A 16,500-nucleotide genomic window follows, 5' to 3' on the forward strand; every position below is an offset into this window, starting at 1 on the left:
ATCTTCATCGGGTAACACTCTTTTACGGAGCACTTTTTGGAGCCAGGGCTCACACCCACTGTATGTCAGGTCTTGCTCCTCTTTGAAAGGTCAAATGATTCCTGGCAAGTCATTAGGGCTAGACCCAAGTGCTTCTGTAGTATGAGAAATATGGCACTATGGAGCACAGAGAATGGTCATCACACACAGAGCTCAAAGTGGATGGACTTTCCTGGATAATTCTCTGGGCAGCAAATGGACCAATGCACCTCTGAGGCTTCAGCATCTGAGTGGAGGGGACGATTATGTCAAAGTTGTCTTTTGGTGACACATGAGGATACTGATATGTGATTGGCCATGGTGCAGCTGTGTCCAGAGTACAGCTCCAGTGCTGGGATGACAACAGAGTGTTAATCAGTGAGGAAAGCAAATTATCTGGCCCTGCTCGGGCTGTTCCTTTCTCCTGCCACCATCAGCGTCAGGCACTGCAGAGCAGTGTCTTGTTTACAGACACTCCTTAGAAAGCAATGATATGGCACCTTGATTTTGGACTTCCAGGAGAGTGAGAAATACACTTTTGTTATTGAAACAGCACAATCTATAGCAATTTTGCTATGAAAATCAGACACTTTATCAGTCGGGGTGGGAAAATTGAAAATACAATGAGAAAATATGCTACTCCACAAAGAATGCTGTGGTCAACCAAAGAGAAAAGATCACATGTGCGTTAACAATGTGATGTAGAAGAAGTGGAATGCTCACATGACTCTGGTGGATACATAGAATGATACAGCTACCATGGAAAACACTTCACTATTTGTCCAGTATGTTAAGCAAAAAATGTCACTTGAATATATATATATAAATAATATTGTTTACAATGGATGCCCAGATACTCGTACACAGAATTCATAATTGCACTGTAGATAATTGCAAAAACGTAGACACACAATATCCGGTCAACTCAAAATGCATTAGCTAAGGTTTTACATGTATAAAATGAAACAAGATACAGTCATAAAGGTGACAGAATTCCTGATGAAAAGCTCCTCAATTGTAAAAACAAACACTGCCAGTGAAATTTATGCCCCAATGGGAGAATTTCCCATGCTAGGATTAAGTGTGGTGGGGGATATTTTCCAGATGGAGTAGATTGCCATCTTATAGAGAGAGCACTGATTTTGGAAGAGAGTTTTCACAGATTGCATTCACTGTGAATTGAAAGGGAAAGCATCCTTACCCATTGAAAGAAGTCTCTGAAATGAAATGTTTTGAGTGTCCTCATATGTGAGCGTAGATATATCCATGGAGTATAAAGAAAGATTGGCCATAAAACCAGGGCGAATGCTGTGGTTTCTTGTGGGGTTCAAGCCTTGGCTATCCTGATGGACCTGAAGTCTAAATCAGGCTACAACTCAGACTGCTGCAGATCTGCTGTGACTCTCCCATTCTCTTCTGCATTACTGAGGACCTTCTATAGCATGTCTATCTGTTAGCTTTTGTGTATGTTATGTGCTTTCCTTTATATTCTGATCTTGATATTTTAGTAAACATTACCATTTTTCAAAAATTTACTCAGTGTGTGTACATTTTGCACGTGGGACTTCATGTGTGGTCAGACAATCCTTGTGATTTCCAATTCTGTGGTACATCACCTACTATGGGGTGGCAGAAGGTGACTTTCCTTGAGAAATTCAGTGTCCTTGACACGTAGAATGTGGAGAACTACATTATTTACTGAGCTTGCAACTGAGTCCACACACAAGACAGTGGACCTTCCTTTCTTTCTTTGGTAATTCCTGGTGAACCTGACCTCTACTGAATTACATCCAACCCTTTGAAGTCAGCTGGTTGATAGGAACGTATCAGGCAATTCAGATGGCAGACCCATGCAGCCCATCCTAACTGTCAGAACTGACAGAGCACCATGCAAATGTGTATCTTTCCTCTCCATGTGCCAACAATCCCTTGATACTACTCGGCACATGATGAGCACAATTAAGAACCTGATGCCCAGAGTTGTTTGGCTTGATAAGGTGTTCTGGTGGAATATCACCATCAGAGACTAGGAGACTGATATCCTTCTATCTGGAGCTCACCAGGAACACTCTTTAATGGAGCACTTTTTTGGAGCGAGTGCACACAACAACTGCATGTCAGTTCTTGCTCCTCTTTGAAATGGCAAGGTGATTCTGGTATGTTATTTTTGCTGTGCCCAATGACCTCTCTAGTATGTGAAAGATGGCTCTATGGAGCACAGGGAATGGTAAAGTCACGCTCAGGCCTCAAAGTGAAAGGACTCTCCTGGAAAACTCTCTGGGCGCAAATGGTCGAAGGCAATTCTGTGGCTGTGGATTCCTGGAGAGGGGATGATGATATCACAGTTGTCTTTTTGTGACACATGAGGATACTGATTTGTGATTGGCCAGGTGGCTGCTGGGCACGGATTAAAATCTCCAGTGCTAGGTAGACAACAGAGTGGGAGACTGTGAGGAGAGCGACTTGTGTTGTTTGGCACGGGCGGTATCTTCTTCCTTACATCCTCAGGGTGAGAACCCACTGAGCAGTTTCCTGTTCACAGACACTCCTGAGAAAGCAACGCTCTGGCACCTTCATATTGGAATTTCAAGATGTTAAAGTATACACTTATCATATATACACTCATTAAGCCACACAGTCTACAACATTTTGGTATGAAATTCAGACACTGTACCAGTCAGGGAGGAAAATCAAAAGCACAAAGAGACAATATGCTACTCCTTCAAGAATGCTGTGATCAACCAAAGAGAAAAGATCATATGTGCATTGACAATCCGATGTGGAATAAATGTAAGGCTCACATGTCTCTCTTGGATACATAGAATGATATAGCTACCGTGAAAAACAGTTCAATATTTCTACAAGATGTTGAGAATGAAAATACCATGTATCCACTGATATATATACGATAGTGTTTACAATAGATGCCCAGAAACTCCTAAACAGAATTCAGAACTGCACTGTGGATAAGGTCCAAATTGGAGAGACACAATGTCAGGACAACTGATGAATGCATCAGCCATGGTAGTAAATGTATAGAATGAAACAAGATACAGACATAAAGGTGACTGAAGTCCTGATGCTGAACACCACAAAACGTATCTTAAGAAATTGGCAATTGAAGGAAGCTAGCATCCCAAGGACACATATGCTGACTCTCCGTTAAGATAACGGATCAAAAATGTCAAATTCATAGGTAAAGAAGGCAGGTCAGTCGTTGTCATGGTGCAAGGTGTGGAGAGCATGGATGGGAAGCAAAAGTTGCACAGCTTGGGTTTCTACTGATTGCTTGTAATCAGAAAAAATGGTATTAGACAACAAGGATTGAGGAAAGAACAATGCAGTTGGCACAATACAAAACTGAATTGTATTTTTTTAAAGGTTCCAATGGCAAACTGGTGGTGTGAATTTCCCAAAACAATGTAAGGGATACTCCCAGTATGTCACCTCTCCTAAGCACCAAGTTCTCTAAAGTTGTGATTGCTCTGCTCCTAGACTCTTTGGGCCACATGAGAAAGCTCCTCAGTTCTAAAAACAAACACTACCAGTGTAATTTATGTCCCAAAGGAGAAGTGCCCTTGCTAGAACTTAGTGTGGTGATGTCATTTGCCAGATGGAGTAGATTACCATTTTACAGTGAGAGCACTGATTTTGGAAAGGAGTCTTCACAGATTTCTGTGAAATTTACTGTGAATTGAAAGGGAGAGCATCATTACCCATTGAACTAAGACTCCGAAACAAAACATGAAGGGACTCTTCACCTATGAGCATGGATATTTCCTTCAAAGGGAAAAGGAAGGATTGGTTATTGAGCCGGGGCAACTGGTGACGTCTCTAGCATGGTTCAAGACTGGGCTATCTTGTAGGATCTGGACACGATATCAGGATAAACCTCAGATTGCTGTGGAACTGCTGTGCCTCTCACTTTCCCTTCCGTGTTACTGAGGGCCACCTAGAGTGTGCCAACCTGTTTCATCTTTTACATTTTGTGCATTTTGTGTGCATTACTTTAATATTCTGATATTCATCATTGAGGAAACATTCCCAATTTTCACCATTTTACTAATAGAGTCTCTACATTTTGCACATGGACCTCCATGTGTGGTCAGTGAACATAACATGAGTTCAATTCATGTTATGTCACCTGCCAAGGGATGGCAGAGTATCTTTCCCAGAAAAATTCAGTGTCTTCACAAGTAGAATATGGAGAACTATAGTATATACTGAGCCAGCTAATGGGCCAACAACCAAAAAAAAAGTGGATCTTCCTTTCTTTCTTAGGTAATTCCTGGCGAACCTGACCTCGATGAAATAACATCCAACCCTCTGAAATCAGCCGCATGATAGGCACGTTTCGGGGAATTCACTTGGCAGATCCATGGAGCCAATTCTGTGTGTCAGAAGTGACAGAGCAACATACAAATGTGTATCCTTCCTCTCTGTGTACCAACACTCCCTTAACAATACAAGCACATAATGAGTACTACCAAGAACCTGATGCCCAAACTTGCTATGCATGATACTTGTTTCTTGTTGAAAATAAACATCAGAGACTAGGACACCAAATCTGCTCCAATCTTGAGCTCACATTCATCCAGGAACACTGTTTGATGGGCCACTTTTTGGAAGCAGCGCTCAAACAAAATGCATGTCAGTTATTTCTCCTCTTTGAAGTGGCTAGGTGATTCTGGGCAAAGCATTATGGCTGGGCCCAAGGGCCATGTAGTACGAGAAAGAAGGCTCTATGGAGTACAGGGAATGGTAAAGTCACGCTCAGGTCTCAAAGTGGAAGGACTGTCCTAGAGAACTCTGGGCGCAAATGGTCAAAGGCAACTCTGGCTGCGGAATCTTGGAGAGTGGATGATGATGTCACAGTTGTCTTTTTGTGACACATGCGGATACTGATATTTGATTGGCCAGGGAGCTGCTGGGCATTACAGCTCCAGTGTGTGGCAGTATGCCGAGTGTGAGTCTGTGAACCGAGGGACTTCTGTGGCTCTGCTTGGGCTGTTCCTTCCTCCCATAGCCCTCAGTGTCAGACCCTGCTGAGCAGTTTCCTGTTGACAGACCCTCCTGAGAAACATCGTTCTGGCACCTTCATCTTGGACTTTCAGGACGGTGAGAAATGCACTTCTGTTATTGAAGCCATACCGTGTATAACATTTTGCTATGAAATTGGACACTTTATCAGTCCGGGACGGGAAATGGAAATAGAAATGAGAGAGTATGCTACTTTTTCAAGACTGCTCAACTAAAGAGAAAAGATCACATGTGCATGAAATGAGTTGTGGAAGAAATGGAACACTCACATGACTCTGGTGGATCCATAGAATGTTATAGCTACTGTGGTTAACATTTCTCTATTTGTCCTGTATATTGAGAATGAAAAACTCATGTGACCATAGATATATACACAATAGGCTTTAAAAGGGATGCCCATAATCTCCTAAACAGAATTTGCAACTGCCCAGTTGATAATGGAAAAACGTGGTGACACAATGTCAGGTCAACTGATGAATGCATTAGAGAAGGTGTTATATGTATCAAATGAAACAAGGTACAGTCACAAAGGACAGAAGTACTGAAGGTGGCAACCACAAGAAATTATCTTGAGAAAAAGAAAGAGAAAGAAGCTAGCAACCCAAGGCCACATATGCTGTCTCTCCATTAATATAACTGACTAACAATGTCAAATTCATAGGGAGAGAAGGCAGGTCAGTGTTTAACAGTGTGCAAGTTATGGGCAGCATAGACGGGAAGTAAAAGTTGTATGTCTTGGGTTTCTATTGATTGCTTGTAATCAGACAAATGGTATTAAACAGCAAGGATTGAGGAAAGCACAGTGCTGTTGACATATTACAAAACTGAATTACATTTCTTAAAGGTTCCAATGGCAAACTGATTGTGTGAGTTTCACCAAGACAAAATAAGGTCTATTGCCAGTAAGGCACCTCTCATAATCCACAAGTCCTCTAATGTTGTGATGGCTCTGCCTCCTAGACACTTTTGGGCTACAAGAGAAAGCTCCTCATTTACAAAAACAAACACTGCCAGTGAAATTTAGGTCCCAATGGGAGAAATGCCCTTGCGAAAATTAAATTTGGTGGAGGATATTTGCCTGATGAAGTAGACTAGCGTTTTAAAGAGAGAGTGCTGATTTGGGAACGGAGTTTTCGCAGATTTCATTTACTGTGAAATGAAAGGGAGAGAATCATTACACATTAAAAGAAGTCTGTGAAACAAAACATGGAGGGCCTCATCACCTAAGGGCAAAGATATTTCCTTCGAGTGGAAAGGAAGGATTTGTCAGAAACCAGGGCAGTGGCTGTGGTCTCTTGCATGGTTCAAGTCTGACATAAGTGAAGGACCTGGAGTCTAAATCATGCAAAAACTCGTATTGCTGCTGATCTGCAGTGCCTCTCCCATTCTCTTCCATGTTAGTGAGGGCCTCCTATGGCACGCCTACCTATTTCATCTTTTAAATTTTGTGCATGTTATGTGTATTTCATTAATACTCTTATCTTCATAATTGAGAAAACATACCCAATTTTCACACTTTCACTTATAGAGTCTGTAGGTTTTGCATGTGGAACTCTATGTGTAGTCAGAGAATCTACCATGACTTCCAATTCTACATTACATCACCTTCTAAGGGGTGGCACAGAGTATCTTCTCAGATAAATTCAGATTCTTTGTCAAGTAGAATAGGGAGAAATACAGTATACACTGAGCCACCTACTGAGCCCACACACAAAAATGTGGACATTCTTTTCTTTCTTAGGTAATTCTGGGCTAACAAGACCGCTACTGAATTACCCCCAACCCTCTGAAATCAGCCAGTTGATAGGCACAAATCGGGGAATTCAGATGGCAAACCAATGGAGCCCATCTGCCAGTCAGAACTGACAGAGAAAAATACAAATGTAGATCCTTCCTCTCCGTGTACCAACACTCCCATGACACTACTCATCAAATTATGAGGACAATCAGGGACCTGATGTGCAAATTTATTAGGTATAATAAGTGGTTCACGTTGAAAATCAACAGCAGAGACTAGAAGACCCGATCTGCTTCTATCTGGAACACAAATTCATCTGGTAATACTCTTTAATGGGGCACTTTTTGGCCTAATGCTCAAAATAACTGCATGACTGTTCTTGCTCCTCTATGAATTGGCAAGGTGATTCCTGGCAATACGTTATGGCTGGGCCCAACAGCCAATGTAGTATAAGAAAGATGGCTCTTCTGTGCACAGAGAATGTTGAAGTCATACTCAGGGCTCATATTAGAAAGACTGTCCTGATTTTCCAGAAAAATGGCGGCGTGAGGTGAGCCTCTGTAAAGCTCCCCTGGAATCTACAATGAATTGATCAACAAAAACTCTACAAAGGACTCCCTGCACAGCAGACAGTCAAGACGAAGAGGCCCACTACCGAAATCAACTACAGGTGGGAGATTCGCGCAAGCAGGGGGGAGACGGAAAGGGAGAAGTGAGGAGATGGAGTCGCGTGGGCACAGGATGCAGACCTAGCTCAGTGCTCCGAGCTCGCTGCTTCCCGGAACTACTGCAGCTGCGGGAGAGGGAAGAACACGGACTGCTAGGGCTCCACTTATGGCCCACAGGACTGAGGGGGCAGCATATAACATGGCTGAACCCAACGTTCACGGCAGAAACCTTACAGAAAAGACTGAGGGAAGAAGGCTGAAAACGGTGGTTTAAGCCCTCACTGCTGAGCAGAGAACGGATCCTTAGGCACTGAGACTAGCCGCCCTCTGCTTACCCTCCCAGAGCTCCCCCCGCCCCCACCTGCCCAGTGCTAGAAGCAGAACAGTAGCAGTGTCAGATCAAAAGAACAGAATATTTGCTGTTCTGAGAACTGTGGACAACAGACACAAATTTGCAGCCCAACTACTTCCGGCAAAGAGGAGGGAGCCACGGAAGCAGGACCGGCTGTGCTGGTGGTTGCTGCCATTGCTCTGGGCCACCTCTCACAACTCACCCCGCCACTGGCCCCATCTATCTGTGCGGATCCCTGTAGGAGTAAACATAACTGCTGAAACACACGGGCTCTGAAACAGGAGCTAGAAGAGCTTTGGAACATCAAAAGCTCTCCGCGTACCCACTGGGACACTGTGCCCTGTGACCTAGACGAACTATTAACAGAGGAGAAGCACGTCTCCCAAGGAATACCCCCATTGTGTGAGAGCTGGAATAGTGCAGAGAAAACATAGCACTACCGTGTGGGAGAAGAAAAATAAGCTGCATTCGGAGAAAAAATAAAACATTCTACCAACAAGTACTGGAAAACGAAAGAAAGATCGCTTCCTATCAACCTGTTGCAGAAGCCACTCCTGTAGATGTCTAGGAAGAGAAACAGTAAACCAGTAATCACCATGAATAACCAAGATAACAAGAGAGCTCAGAAAACAAGTGAAAAATTTTCAGAAAAGGCACTTAAAGATACAGAAATATGTGACTTAAATGACAGAGAATTCAAGATTGCACTTCTGAAAAAACTCAACGAGATACAAGAAACACAGATAGGCAGTTAAATGAACTCAGAAACACAATCAAAGAACAGCATGAGCGTTTTACGAAAGAGATTGAAATTTTAAAAAAGAACCACATTGAATTTCTGGAGATTAAGAACTCAATAGAATTAATTCACTAATCAGAAACAGTTTTGGAAACATGGAGGAAAAACAGAGGGTTGCTAGAGGGGCGGGGGGGTGGGGAAAGGGGAAGGTGAGAGGTTTTGGGAACGTACAGAGGGATAGTGGATGGGGGGAGGGGGTTCACACAGTGTGAGGGATATAAATGATAAACGTCTAAGTTTTGCTTTGTCTTGTGCACCTGAAACTAATTAAAAAAAAAAAAAAAGAACTCGATAGAAGAAATTAAGAATGAAATAACCAGCTTAGGTAGTAGAGTTGACAAGATGGAGGAAAGAATCAGTGACATCGAACATAGAAACCTGGAAGTGACACAGATAGAAGAAGAAAGAGACTTGAGACTTAAAAGAAATGAAAGAACTCTACCAGAACTTTCTGACTCCATCAGGAAGAGCAATGTAAGAATAATGGACACACCAGAAGGAGCAGAAAGAGAGAAGGGAACAGAGAATATACTCAAACAAATTGTCGATGAGAACTTCCCAAATTTGTGGACAGAACTGGACCCTCGAATCAAAGAAGCAAATAGAACACCTAGTTACCTCAATCCCAACAGGCCTTCTCCGAGGCACATTGTACTGAAGCTGTCTAAAATCAACGACAAAGAAAGAATCCTCAAGGTAGCCAGGGAAAAGAAGATGGTAACATACAAAGGAAAGCCCATTAGATTATCATCAGATTTTTCAGCAGAAACTCTACAAACCATGAGGGAGTGGAACCAAATATTCAAACTATTGAAAGAGAGAAATCATGACCCAAGAATAATATATCCATCAAAGATATCCTTTAGATATGAAGGAGGAATAAAGACCTTTCCAGACATACAGAAGCTGAGGGAATTGTCTAATACATGACCTGCACTACAAGAAATACTAAAGGAGGCTATTCGACCACCATCAACAGGGACAATTTGTGGCAACCAAAACTCAAAAAGGGGGAGAGTAAAGGTTTGAACCGGAATATGGGAATGGAGAAAGTAAGCGTGCTGAAGAAAATGGAATACTCTAAATATCAAACTTTCTTTTACACAAACTTAAGGGTAACCACTCAAAATAAATCCAGAACTGAAATATATTCTGTAATAAAAGAAGAAACAGAGGGAAACATCATAAAATACCACCACACATAAATGATAGACAACAACAAAAAGGCAAAGAAACAATGGAGACACAGCCTTACCAGAAAACTGAAGATTGAATGACAGGAAATCCCTACATATCAATAATTACCCTAAATGTAAATGGACTGAACTCACCAATAAAATGGAACAGAGTAGGAGATTGGATCAAAAAACTAAACCCAACCATATGCTGTCTCCAAGAGACACATCTCAGCTACAAGGACAAGCCTAGACTCAAAGTGAAAGGGTGGAAATTGACACTCCAAGAGAATGGTACCCGGAGAAAATCAGGTGTAGCCAAAATGATGAAACAGACTTCAAGGTGAAAAAGATAACAAGAGACAAAGATGGACATTTCATAATGGTGAAGGGGACTGTACAACAAGAAGACATAACAGTCATCAATATTTATGCCCCCAATCAGGGAGCACCGAAGTACACCTCTGCCCATGTTTTAATCACACTGTTTGCTTTCTTGTGGTTGAGTTGTATGAATTCCTTATATATTTTGGATATTAGCCCTATATTGGAAGGGTTGTTTGTAAAAATCTCCCATTCAGTCGGTTGCCTCTTTTTTGGTTAATGGTTTCTTTTGCTTTGCAGAAGCTCTTTAGGTTGATATAGCCCCATTTATTCAATTTACTGTTTACTTCTCTCACATTTGAAGTCAAAATCATGAAGGCCTGTTTGAACCCAAGGTCCATTAGTTAATACCTATGTCTTCTTCTATACAGTTTATAATTTCAGGTCTGTTTTTAAGGTCTTTGATCCATTCTTAGTTAATTTTGGTACAGGGTACAAATAGTGGTCCAGTTTTATTCTTTTGCACATGGCTTTCCATATCTCTCAGCTCCATTTATTGAAGAGGGTGTTTTCCTCATTATAACATTTTGGCTTATTTGTCAAAACTTGCCTGTCCATATTTAAATGTTTGCTTGTTTGTTTGTTTGTTCTTTCTGGTTTTTCCATTTTATTTCATGGTCTGTGTCTGTGTTTTCTGCCAATACCATACTATTTTGATTATTGTTGCCCTGTAGTACAAGCTGAAGTCAGGATGTGCGTGATACTTCTATCATTGTTCTTAGGATCACTTTTGTTATTCAGGGTCTTTCTTGTCTACATAAAATCTGTTGATTTTTTGTTCTATTTCTTTATGAAATGCCATTGGGACTTTAATGGGGATTGGACTAAATCTGTATATTGCTTTGGGTAATATGGCCATTTTAACTATGTAGATTCTTCCCATCCATGAACATGGAATGTCTTTCCATTTTTTTGTGTCTTCTTCACTTTCTCTTAAAATGTCTTATAGCTATCAGTGTACAGGCCATTTACATCCTTGGTTAAGTTTATTCTGAGATATTTTATATTTTTTGTTGCAATTGCAAATGAATTGTTATTTTCTATTTATTTTTTCTGAGATTTTGTTGTATATAGGAATGCAATGTACTGTTGCATGTTGATTTTGTAGCTGGCAAATTTTCTGTAGTCGTTTATTATTTCTTTTAATTTTTTTTTCTTTTGATTTTTTTTTTAAATTACATTTATTGGGGTTTGGAAGGCAGTGTGGAGGTTCCTCAAAAAATTACTAATAGAATTGCCATATGACCCAGCAATCCTTCTCCTGGGTATCTACCCAAAAAATCTGAAAACATTTATAAATAAAGACACGTGTGCTCCAATGTTCGTTTATTATTTCTAATAGCTTGATGGTGGAGTCTTTAGGGTTTTCTATATATAGCATCATGTCATCTACAAAAAGTGGCAATTTAACTTCTTCATTCCCAATTTTGCTGTCTTTTATTTCGTTCTCTTGTCTGATTGCTCTGGCTAGGATTTCCAATATTATATTTGAAAAGCAGAGGTGATAGAAAGCAGCCCAGTCATGTTCCTGAATGTAGAGCAAAGGGCTTCACTTTTACACCATTGATTATCATAATAGCTGAGGGTTTATGGCCTTTATTAGGTTAAGGTATTTTTCCTATATAAAGTTTATTAAGTATTTTAATCATCAATAGATGTTGTATCTTGTCAAACGATTTTTCTGCATCTATTTATATGATCATGTTGTTTTGCCCTTTCTTTTTCCTATGTGGTGTATCACATTGATCGATTGGCATATGTTGAGACAGCCTTGTGTTACTGAGATGAACACTATTGTCTCGTGATGAATAATCTTTAATGCATTGTTGCATTCGATTTACTAGAATTTTGTATAGGATTTTTGCATCTGTATTCATCAGAGCTATTGCTCTGTAATTTTCTTTTTTGTGTTTTCCTCACTGGGTTTTGGTTGGCTTCATAACATGATTACAGAGTATTGTCTCTACTTCAATTTTTTTGGAAAAGTTTGAGTATCACATGTATTACATCCACATTGAATGTTGGGTAGAATTCACTAGTGAAGCCATCTGGTCCCAAACTTTTGCCTTTGGGAAACTTTTCAATGACTGATTCAGTTTTCTAACTTTTCATCAGTGCATTCAGTACTTCCAATTCTTCATGATTCAGACTAAGCAAATTGTATATTCCTAAGAACATGTCCATTTCTTCTAGGTTATTGAATTTGATGGCATATAATCCATCATGATATTTTTTGATGATCCTTTGTTTTTCTGTGGCATCTGTAGTAACTTCCCATCTTTTGTTACTTATTATGTTTATTTGTATCTTCTCTCTTTTTATCGTAGTGAGTCACTTTTTATTATCAACTTTATTAATCTCTTCAAAGAACCAGCAATTTTGCCTTATTCTTTCCTACTGTCATTATTTTCTCTATTTCATTTAGTTCTGGTCTGACTTTTATTATCTTCTTCCTTGTGCTGACTTTGGGTTTCATTTGTTCTTCTTATTCTACTTATCTATAGTGTAATATGGTGTTATCTATCTGGGATTTTTCTTCTTTCTTGAGATAGGCCTGTAATGATATAAATGTGCCTCTTAAAACTGCTTTTGCTGCATCCCAATATTTTTGGTAGGATGTATTTTCATTGCCATTTGTTTCTATGTAGTTTCGATCAGTGTTCTTGTTTCTTTTTTGACCCAGTCATTCATTAAGAGTACCTTGTTTAATCTCTATACATTTCTGTCATTTTCCTGGTTGCTTTTAGCAGTTGATATTCAATATACTATTCTTGTGATCAGAGAATATGCTTGGGATGATTTCAATCCTCTTAAATTTGCTGAAGTCAGTTTCATGTCCAAATATATGGTCTATCCTTGAGCATGTTCCATGTACACTAGGACAGAATGTATAGCCTGATATTCTAAGATGAAGAGCTCTCTAAATGCCAATTGAGTCATTTTCATGTAATGTTTCATTTACTGCTGATATTTCTTTATTTATTTTCTGTTTGGATAATCTATCCACAGGTGTCAATAGTGTATTTAGGTTTCCCACCACAATTGTGTTTTGGTCAATTTCTCCCTTTAGATCTCTAGTAGTTGCTTTGTATATTTTTGCGCATCCTGATTGGAGCCATAAATATTGATGACTGGTATATCTCCGTGTGGTGTAGTCCTCTTTACCATTATGAAATATCCATCTTTTTATCTTGTTACCTTTTTATCCTGAAGTCTGTTTCATCTGATATCAGTATGGTTACATCTTTTATCTCTGAATACCATTTATTTGGAGAGTCTATTTCAACCCTTTTGCTTTGCATCTATATTTGTCCTCGTATCTGAAATGTGTTTCTTGGACACAGCATATGGTTGGGTTTTGTTTTTGATGGAATCTGCTACTCTGTGGCTTTTTATTGGTGAGATCCGTCCATTTACATTAACAATGATTCTTGAAATAGGAGGACTTCCTATCATTATGTCTGGTTTTCTGATAAGACTGTGTCTCCATTGTTTCTTTGTCTTTTTTTTTTTTTTTTCCTGTCTATTATTTCTGTGTGGTGCTATTCTATGATTTTTCCCTCTGTTTCTCCTTTTTGTATGTTATATATTTAATTCCTGGATTTTTTTCAGTGGTAACCATTATGTTTATGTCAAAGAAAGTTTCATATTTACAGTATACCATTTTCTTCAGCATACTTACTTTTGTCATCCTTGGCCCCATTCAGACTTTTACTCTATCCCCTTTTGTATTTATTTGTCAAAAATTATCCATATTAATGGTGTGAGTTCATTTCTGTGCTGAAGTCGCAAGTTTTCTTTTCCTCTTTTATTCAATGTTTCTTCTCCTTCTTCTCCTTCTCTCCCGCCTCCTCCTCCTCCTCCTCCTCCTCTTCCTCCTCTCCCTCTTTTTCCTCTGCTCCCCACCTTCTCCTCTTCCTCCTTCTTATTCTCCTCCTCCTCCTCTTCTGCCTCCTCCTCCGTCTTCTTCTCCTCCTTCTTCTTCTTCTTCTTCCTCCTCTTCTATCTCTCTTCTTTATCCATATGTTATGTTTAATTTTACAGTTCCTTTTGATGTAAAGGTTTCCATTTCCTGCTTCTGTCTGTCTGTTTGTAATACTAAACATCATTTATTATTCTTTAGCTTTTTTGTTTGTTTGTTTCAAGTCAAATAACCTCCTTCAATATTGTTGTTTTGCAGGTTGTGTGTTAGAAATTTCCCTCAGTTTCGGTTTGTCTGGAGAGATCTTTATTCATCTTTCATATCATTTATTTGCTGTATATTATTCTTGCCTCAAAGTTTCTCTCTTCTCATAGTTTGAATATTTGATTCCACTCTCTCCTGGCTTGTAGAGATTCTGCTGAGAAATCTGATTAATCTGATGGGCTTCCCTTTTTAGGTTGCTATCTTCTTTTCCCTGGCTGTCTTGGGGATTCTTTTTTTGTAGTAATTTTTTGACAGCTGCAATACAATGTGCCTTGACAAAAGGCCTATTGGCATTGAGATAATTAGGTGTTCTATTGGTTTCTTGGATTTGAGGATCTAGTTCTTTCCACAAAATTGGGACGTTCTCAACTATTTGTTTCAATATACTCTCTGTTTTCCTCTCCCTTTCTACTCCGTTTGGTATGCTGATTATTTGTATATTGCCCTTTCTGATGGAATCTGAAAGTTTTTGTAGGGTTCTTTCATTTCTTTTAAGTCTGAATTCTCTCTCTTCTTCCATCTGTGTAATTTCCTGATTCTATCTTTGATGTTACTGATTCCATCCTCCACCTGGTCAACCCTACTCCATAAACTGGCTATTTCATCCTTCATTTCTGTTATTGAGTACTTAATCTACAGAAATTCTATTTGATTCTTTTTAAAAATTTTCAATATCTCTGGCAAAATGTCCAGTTTTATTTTATTTGATTGTGTTTCTGAGTTCATTAAACTGCTTGTCTGTGTTTTCTTGCAACTTGGTGAAGTTGTGTTTTGTTTTGTTTTTTGTTTTGTTTTGTTTTTGTTTTTGTTTTTCAGAATTGCAATCTTGAATGTTCTATTATTTAAGTCACTGATTTCCATGTCTTTAAGTTCATTTTCTGGAGACTTGTCATTTTCTTTCTGATGTGTATTGTTACCTTAATTATTCATGGCAATTAGTAAATTGTCATTTCTCTTCCTAGGCATCTATAGGTGTGGTAGGATGAGGTTCTCTTTTGTTTTACACTAGGTGCTGGTAGAATGCTTTATTTTCTCTCTCACTGCAGACTTTTATTCTCTCTCTCACACCGTAGAGTTATATTTGCTCTGCACTGTCCTGCTACTCACTCATGGGGGGCCATTCCCTGGAAATTGAGCTTCTCCTCTGTGAGTAGGTTACCTGGGTATCAGGGCAGAACATCCATAGGGGATGTAGAGATCTTCTGAAGTACTGAAGCTGTTCTTTCATCAGAGTCAGGGCCTGTGTGTTTCTGTGGCAGTGTTTACTCCTATAAGGATCTGTCCAGATGTGTGCGTCAGGGCCAGGGTGGGTTGTGAGAGGTGGCTCTGAGCAATGGCATCCACCACCAACACTGCCAGTCCTGCACACAAGTCTCCCTCCACTTCACCAGAACTAGTTGGACTGTTAAATGATGGCTGCTGGTCGCAGTTCTCAGAACTACAAACTTCTATTCATTTGATCTAACACTCTTACTGTTCCACTTCTAACACTCACAGGTGGGGTGGGACAAACTTTCAGGGTACGGAAGAGTTGTCTAGGCTCCATGCCCTATGCCTTCCATCCTCTGCTTGGCAGTGAAGGCTTATCTGCCAATTTCATCCTTTTTCCTTAGTCTTTGCTCCAAGCTCTCTGTCGTGAACTTTGGGTCCAGGGATGTTATATGCTGATCCGTCAGACAGGACAGGACTGTGAGTGATAAAGGGAGTATTAGCAGTCCAAATTCTCTCTGGCCCCATGACTGGTAGCTCCAGAATGCGGGGAGCTCTGAGCTTTGAGCTCTGGTCGATGTCCATCCTATAACCCTTGGGAGTCATATGTCTCCACTCTTCCGCATTCTCTTCTACCCTGCCTGTCCAATTTATCCACCTTTAGATGATTTCAGTTGCATGTCTCATAGTCTCGTCTGTATGCTGCACAGGGAGTCCTTTGTGGTCATATAGCTGTTCAATTTGTTGTAAATTTCAGGGGAGATTTCAAGAGTATCTCTCATGCTGCCATTTCTATGTTGTCATTGCTCATGTAGGATCTTGATCATGGCCTCCTTATCCTAAGTAATCCTGATTGCCCACAGTGCACTTGGGTTTTCTTGTGTGTTTGTGATTCATAAGGTCCACCTCATGTTAAAGGGAGACCCTAATT

The sequence above is a fragment of the Rhinolophus sinicus genome, unplaced genomic scaffold (genome assembly GCF_057876585.1).
Source record: "Rhinolophus sinicus isolate RSI-liver-muscle unplaced genomic scaffold, RSI-T2T HiC_scaffold_22, whole genome shotgun sequence".
NCBI classification, from domain to species: domain Eukaryota; kingdom Metazoa; phylum Chordata; class Mammalia; order Chiroptera; family Rhinolophidae; genus Rhinolophus; species Rhinolophus sinicus.